This window comes from Mandrillus leucophaeus, unplaced genomic scaffold, assembly GCF_000951045.1.
Source record: "Mandrillus leucophaeus isolate KB7577 unplaced genomic scaffold, Mleu.le_1.0 Scaffold773, whole genome shotgun sequence".
NCBI lineage: Eukaryota > Metazoa > Chordata > Mammalia > Primates > Cercopithecidae > Mandrillus > Mandrillus leucophaeus.
The window spans coordinates 390,108-397,949 of record NW_012108397.1 but is presented as its reverse complement, the minus strand read 5'-3'; the positions used below and the strand labels follow the sequence as shown (position 1 = coordinate 397,949).

The window sequence follows — 7,842 nt, the reverse complement described above, 5'->3', positions numbered from 1 at the left end:
CAAGCTCCGCCTCCTGGGTTCACGCCATTCTTCTGCCTCAGTCTCCCGGGTAACTGGGACTACAGGCACCCGCCGCCACGTCCGGCTAATTTTTTATATTTTTAGTAGAGACGGGGTTTCACCACGTTAGCCAGGATGGTCTCCATCTCCTGACCTCATGATCCACCTGCCTCGGCCTCCCGAAGTGTTGGGATTACAGGCGTGAGCCACAGCGCCCGGCTGAGAATTTGCATTTCTAATATGTTCTCAGGCGCTGCTGATGTTGCTGGTCCTGGCGGCACACCTTGAGAATCAACGGCCCAGCTCAAGCGGTTCTGGGGGATGGGACTGGGGGTTGGGGGCAAAGACACAAAGGACACGGTAGGGCTCCTGATGCTAGGAAGACCCACAGAGGTAAAGAGGGCAGGTGCTGGAGCCTCAGTCCTCAAAACGCAGAGTGAGCTGGCATCATCTGGGATTAGGGGTGGGGTCTGTTTAAAATGCAGATTCTTGGGCACATTCCTTTTTTTTTTTTTTTTTTTTGCGAAACAGGGTATCTCTCTGTTGCCCAGGCTGGAGTACCGTGGCGCCATCTCAGCACACTGCAGCCTTGATCTCCCAGGTTCAAGCAATCCTCCCACCTTAGCCTCCAGAGTAGCTGGGATGACAGGTGCACGCCACCATGCCTGGCTAATTTTTGTATTTTTAGTAGAGACGGGGTTTCACCATGTTGGTCAGGCTGGTCTCGAACTCCTGACCTCGAGTGATCTGCCTGCCTCAGCCTCCCAAAGTGCTGGGAATACAGGCATGAGCCACTGTGCCCAGTCCTCAGGTATTTTTGATTGTCCAGGTCAAGTATGGCAACCAGGAGACAACACTGGAAAACAATAAGCTCCTGAGCGACTCTGAGGATGGTGGTGCAGGGACCATGCAGAGACGCACGGCAGCCCTAAGGGGGCATGGTATAAAAACACACATCTCAGGCTTCCCAAACTGCGATGGGCCTCGGAAACATTCATTAGCTTCATACCCTGACTCAGGCCCAGCTCCAACTTGGGAGCCGCTAGCCACATGTGGCCTTTTACAATTAAGTAAAATGTATATCTCAGTTATTCAGTCGTACTAGCTACAGTTAAGCCCAGGGGCTACCATCCTGGGCAATGCAGACACAGACCACTTCCAGCGTTGCAGAAAGTTCTATCGGACAGCAGTGGCCTAGAGGGATCACAGTGTATCAGCTTCATTTCCCCATCTAAAAAATGGAGCTCCTCACAGGTCATTTGAGGGTGCCAAACAGAAGAAAGACACCACCCAGGGTAGACATTTCTACCTCACACCTAAAGAACCACGGTACTGGGCCGGGCGTGGTGGCTCACGTCTGTAATCCCGGCACTTTGGGAGGCCGAGGCGGGCGGATCACCTGAGGTCGGGAGTTGGAGACCCGTCTCTACTAAAAATACAAAATTAGCTGGGCGTGGTGGCGCATGCCTATAATCCCAGCTACTCGGGAGGCTGAGGCAGGAGAATTTCTTGAACCTGGGAGGTGGAAGTTGCAGAGAGCCAAGATCTCACCACTGCACTCCAGCCTTGTCAACAAGAGCGAAACTCCATCTCAAAAAAGAACCACTGTATCCTGGTGGGCGGGAGAAGGCAGCCCAGGCTGGCAGGGGAGGCATCCGTGACTGCTCCAGAACCCAAGGGGTAGCCTCTGTCCCTGAGAGTGAACACCAGGGATGCAGGTTTGCCCCTTGGTCAGCTGCTGGTGCACCCAGGAAGGTCTAGAAGGAGCACAGGAAAGCTGAGGGCTGGCACTGTGGAAATGCAAGCCCAGCAACTCCTCCCTGGCCTGGGAGGTTTAAGGGAATGCTGCAGAGGCCTCCGGTGCTGGAACAAGGGTTACCCCAGATCAGCAGTGACCCTCAGCCTGGGTCAGATGTTTAAAGCTGTCAGACAGCAGGGAACACTCATGTTGTGAAGGTGGCTGCAGGGCCCAGACCTGGCTGGCCCAACCTCCCCACCCTTCTCTGAAAGGAGAGATGGAGGGGGCGACTGGAGGCCAGGATGGAAAATTGAGTATTTAGATGGATGCTGACCAGCATCAGCCCCCAAATGACCACTTTCTGGTACCCTGATGGGGCACACCGAGTTCCTGCCTGATGCCTCCAGTGTTGGGGAACCCACTGCCTCCCAGGGCAGCCCATCCTGTTGCTGAACAGAAAATCTCTCTCACACTGAAGGAAAGGTTGTCTCCCTACACCATAGTGTCTAAGCAACAGGTGCCCTTCTGTTCAAAACCCCAGGGCAAGGAGTGGTCCTGGGGCTTAGCAGTCATAAATATGCTATGAAAAAGGAGGGCCGGGCGCGGTGACTCACGCCTGTAATCCCAAGACTTTGGGAGGCCAAGGCAGGTGGATCACAAGGTCAGGAGTTCAAGACCAGTCTGGCCAAGATGGTGAAACCCCGTCTCTACTAAAAATACAAAAATTAGCCAGGTGTGGTGGCGAGTGCCTGTCATCCCAGCTATTCGGGAGGCTGAGGCAGAGAATTGCTTGAACCCGGGAGGCGGAGGTTGCAGTGAGCTGAGACACACCACTGCACTCCAGCCTGGTGACAGAGCGAGACTCCATTTCAAAGGTAAAAAAAAAGAAAGAAAGAAAACAAAACTGACAAAAACCCCAATCATTTCCCTTTCTAAAAAGCTACATCCCACACAAACAGACAAAAGTGATGCTGCTGGGTGTGGTGACACGTGCCTGTAATCCTAGCTACTTGGGAGGCTGAGGCAGGAGGATGGCTTGAAACCAGGAGTTCAAGGCTGTAGTGTGCAATGACAATGCCTGTGAACAGCCTCTGCACACCAGCCTGGGCAACACAGTGACACCCTGTCTCTAAAATAAGAATCAAAATGTACATCACAATGCCAGAGATGTAACAAGGTGCTGGTTTTAATTATCGGGAAAAGATACCCGGATTTATGTCTTCCCCAAACCTTCCCAGTGCACCTGAGAGGTAGCCCTGTTTAAAGGGTTAAGGGAAGTGTGAGACACTTTGGGGATAAAGTACTTAAGACACGGTACTTCCAGATGTGGCTCCAGGACCATCAGCAGTGGGGCAGGGATGGACTGTATGTTAAAACTGCAGAACCTGGCCGGGCATGGTGGCTCACACCTGTAATCCCAGCACCTTGGGAGGCCGAGGCAGGCAGATCACCTGAGGTCAGGAGTTCGAGACCAGCCTGGCTAACATGGTGAAACCCTGTCTCTACTAAAAATGCAAAAAATTACCCAGGTGCGGTGGCACGTGCGTGTAATCTCAGCTACTCGGGTGGCTGAGGCAGGAGAATCACTTGAACCCAGGAGACAGAGGTTGCAATGAGCTGAGATTTTGCCATTGGACTATAGCTTGGGCAACAAGGGCGAAACTCTGTCTCATAAATAAATAAATAAATAAATAGCGCAGAACCCTGCAACTACTGTGTGATCCTACTTAGATGAGGTACCTGGAATAGGCCAACATACACAGACAGAAACTGGAATGGTGGTTGGCAGGGGCTGGGGGAGAGGGATGGAGAGTTAGGGTTTAATGGGCATGGTTTCTGTTTGGAGTGACGAAAAATTTTTGGAAATGGATTGTGGTGACGGTCCTCTCACACTGTGAATGTGCTTAATGCCACTAAATTGAATATCTAACAAATGGTTAAAATGGTAAATTTTATGTTACATACATTTTACCATAATACAAAAAATGCAATTAAAAAAAAAAGTGCGGGGTTCTGAACTCCACCCTGGAGTCAGTTTCTGGGGTGGGACTCTGCATTTGAGCCCACTGATGTCAGGGCTCAGCTCCTTGTGGGTGGAGAACACACATCTCGTCAGTGGAAAAACACACATCTCAGGCTTCCCAAGCTCACGGGCCTTGGAAACACTCATTAGCCTTGTGCCCTGACTCAGGGCCAGCTCTAGCCACATGTGGCCTTTTACAAGTAAGCAAAATTTAAATCTCAGTTCTTCAGTCGTACTAGCTGCATTTAAGCCCAGAGGCTACCATGCCGGGGAGGGCCACACGCAGAGTCTCCTCGCAACCTCCCAGGCCCCTTGGCTTCCCTCCCCAAAGGGTAGAGAGTAAACAGAACCCCCCCGCCCCCACTGGCTCTCCACTGTCTGGCTGACATAGGTAGAGATGCCAGAGGAAGCAATGACAAGACCCAGCTGATGTTCGACCACCTGAACAGCATCACGCCTGACGATGAAAGGGACCCGGGGCGGGGGATGGGGTGGGAAGGGTGGGGGCCATGCTGGGGAGCATGGACGAACAGGACCCACATGTGGCCCAGAGGTGAATCACAGGATAATAAGGGTTTGGTGTCCTTTGTCTCCTTAGCACCCTGCCCAGCGCCTTGGCTCCTCTGCGGGGCTCAAGGAGCCAGGAATTCAGGATGAATGGGAAACACAGAGTGCTGGTGGGCAGCCTGGAGCCGGGAGGAGGCTGTCTGAACAGCGGCCACCAAAGCCTCCACGTGCTGTCTCATTGCAGGGCAGTCTTGTGAGTTCACAAGACTGAGAAAGGCATGTGCCTCTTTCTAGTAGATTCTGGGAACACATGTGCTCGGACAGGGGTTGGCACAAAAAGGAAAACAAGCAAGATTTAACTTAGATGGCCATCTACCTGACTGTGTACTTCGGGCCACTGGCGGGAGTGAAAAGGTGCCAGTGTGCTCTGATCATGAATCGTCCCTGTGCTGCAGCCTGGGCAACACAGCGTAAACCAGAGTGTGTGCCCTCCTGGGTTTCTTACTCTAAAATTAACCCAATCCCAGGAAAGCAAAGGGCAGAGGTTCTCAATGTCTGATCTGTGGAACGCCAAAATTACGCAGGGTACTTGATACAAATCCGGATTCCTGGCAGGGGAGGGGAGCCTGAGAATCTATACCTTAGCAAGCACCCCAGACCACTGCAATCCCCGAAGTCTGAAACCCGCCCTTGAATGGGTTGGATAAGGTTGGGAAGACGGCAAAAGGGTGAAAACTTCCAGTGCTACCAAGACGTTCCCATGACTTTTCTTTCTTTTCTTTTTTTTTAAGACAGAGTCTTGCTCTGTTGCCCAGGCTGGAGTGATCTCAGCTCACTATAACCTCTGCCTCTTCTCCTAGATTCAATTAATTTTCCTGTATCAGTATTCCGAGTAGCTGGGACTACAGGCATGTGCCACCATGTCCGGCTCATTTTTGTATTTATTTTTTAGTAGAGATGGGGTTTCACCACGTTGCCCAGGCTGGTCTTGAACTCCTGACCTCAAGTGCTCCGCCTGCTTCAGCCTCCCAAAGTGCTGGGATTACAGGTGTGAGGCACCGAGCTCATGCCTTTTCTAAGGTTTCATATCTGACCCTGGAAGCCTCCCTGTGTGACATCCTGGAGTATGGTCCCTTCCCAGCCTTGGGCCTCAGTTTCCTCACCTAGTAGAGGGAGCGGGTTGACTCCATCCCTGCAGAGGTTTCCCTCTCAGGGCTCTGTGTTCTAGGTTTCCAAACGGTTGTGGCAGGGGGACCTCCTGTCAGGAGCCAGCTTGCCTCTGGCTTCTGGCTAGGGTGAAGGGGTAGGGGCAGAGTCTCCTGTTGACAGAGACCGAGGACCACTCTGGGCCCCAGAGACTCCCCCTCCCACCTGGCTCTGGCTGATTGGAACCCAGTGAGCCGAAGGTGCTAGGGAGAAAAATCCCATGACTCTCAGCAGCTCAGCCTCTGCTCTGTGGCTTGGTAGCCTGGGGAATTGTCAGCTGACAAGGAAACCGCAGGAGAAAGGGTCCTGGGAGGGCAGCATGGCAGCCTGGAACAGCTACTTTCCACAACCAGTATAACCTCTCCAGACCTCAGTGGTCTCGCCTGCAAGATGGGGAGAACAGCAGCTGGCTGACAGGAATGGGGGGATCAACAGGAATACATGGAACAAGGTGCTTGGTTCTTGCTCGGCCCTTCCACACTAATGGGACCCAACTGAATGAAAATCCACATTCTTCCCTGCCTGGGCACACAGAACTTCAAAGTTAGGAACATGCTGCTGAGGCTGCGCTGTGAGGGGAGGGAATAAGGCATCCAGGAAATAGCAGCTGTTGTTTTTACTTCTCTCCAATTCCCCGGGAGAGCTTTTCTGAAACTTCTGTACAATTAAAAGGTAGTGAACACAGTCAATGCCTGTGATAAAGTTACAGCCTGAACTAGTTGGGAGCCTGAGCCAGCCTCCAGATCCAAGAAGCAACAAAAGACGAGGCCACTGGCAGCTGCGGATTAGCCACCAGGTGCCAGGTGGAGGGCGTTTCCCAAAACAGTCCCCAGTGTCCAGCACGTAGACTGAGGACAGGCCCCACTCGGAGCCCACCAGCTCCCTGCTCCTTAGGCCAGACTTAGCGTCACCCAGTTCAGGCCTGGGACAGCAGGCAGCACTCGCGTACCTGTTACACTCTTCTGGCTCTGAATTTCCTCCAAATTGGGTGCCACTGCAGCACGTGATGGGCTAATGCCATTTGATGAGGGCCCCAGGGAATTGCCACAATTGATATCCTCTAACTGACCTCTCCTGAAGGCATCCAAAAAGCAGACGAGAGAAAGCCTGGAGTCCCCACCTTCATAGAGGCCGCCCCACAGGAGACAGAGGTTGTCCTCGTGGACAGGAGGCAAGCCTGACCTTCCCTCTCCCTTGAAAGGCACTCATGTGACACCCGCAACGTACGACGCACTCACGGAGAGTAAACCCATTAAAACAACTCGCCCGCACACTATAACCATGCCTGTGTCTCTGGAGTGTTTACAGCCCTTAGTGACTCACAACAAACACGGGATCCCCAGGGCGATGGCTTCGGCCGGCTTTAATGACATGTTGGGTGTGCTTATCTGCTGGGACTAAAATCTGTCTACGCGCAAATGTGCTGACGTTCCACTTTTGTCAGCTTGCCGTGTTACGGATAAGGGAGGCTAACTCCAGAGCCAGGGGTGCTATTTTCCTTCTGAGATGATTAAAAAATGAACAAACTCTTCCTCCAGAATGGCTGGAGGGTCCTGGCAAATTGTCCAGTTCACTCAACTGGAATATTACAAAGAACATAAACGATGCTTCGTGCCCATTATGGAGATTTTATGATGACTCAGAAGGCCAAATAAGCAGCTAGCCACCCTTTGGAGTCACCTGTTTGAGTAAATCCCAATATTTCAAGCTTCAAAAATAAAAAAAAAAAAGTATTATATATATTTTAAACACATATACATCAAGTCCTTTGGCATGTGGAGGAACAGGAATTCCCGCTCCTTCCATATGGCATGGACCCAGCATCAGGCTCCACGGGGGGAAAGAATGTTCATCACACAGATTCCTGTCCAATTTCCAACAACTCTGAGGTGGGTAATACAATTTCCATTTTACAGAAGGGTAAACTGAGGCTCGGGACATTAAATAACTTGCTTAGGGGCATATAGCTAGCAAGGAGCAGAGCTGACAAATTCAAATCAGTGTGTGTTTGAGTCCAAAACCGGTGCCCTGTACCCACTATGGTGTGCCGCCAGCCTTGGCAGAAGGATAAAGTTCTGTCCATCTCACTGGACCACAACACAGGGTGGAGGGCGGAGGGTGCCGGGCTGCAGGTTGAGACTCCTCGGGGAAGTGGATCTCAGCAGTGGCTTTCACCCCGATTGTCCAGAAGAACCAAGCCCTCCATTGCCTCCATCCTGCCCTCGCCCTGCTAGCAGAAGTATGCTCACACGAAACCCACCAATGGGTTCTAGTGGGCAGCTTCCTAAAAGCATTCTTAATTCCAAGCAGTGGAGATTGCATCTCATCCAGTCCCAGCAGAAGTCCTTTTCAGAACGGCTCACAGAGA

At 52.0% G+C, this 7,842-nt stretch overlaps 1 protein-coding gene across 1 annotated transcript in view; it reads right to left on the bottom strand.

Moving 5' to 3' along the window:
• The window catches only part of KAZN (kazrin, periplakin interacting protein), a 199,700-nt gene extending 193,038 nt beyond the window's left edge, over positions 1-6,662 (bottom strand). The window contains exon 1 of the mRNA XM_011966784.1: positions 6,424-6,662. The gene's annotated coding sequence lies outside the window, so the exon portion shown is untranslated. The remainder of the gene's footprint in view (positions 1-6,423) is intronic.
• Positions 6,663-7,842: the final 1,180 nt, after the last annotated feature.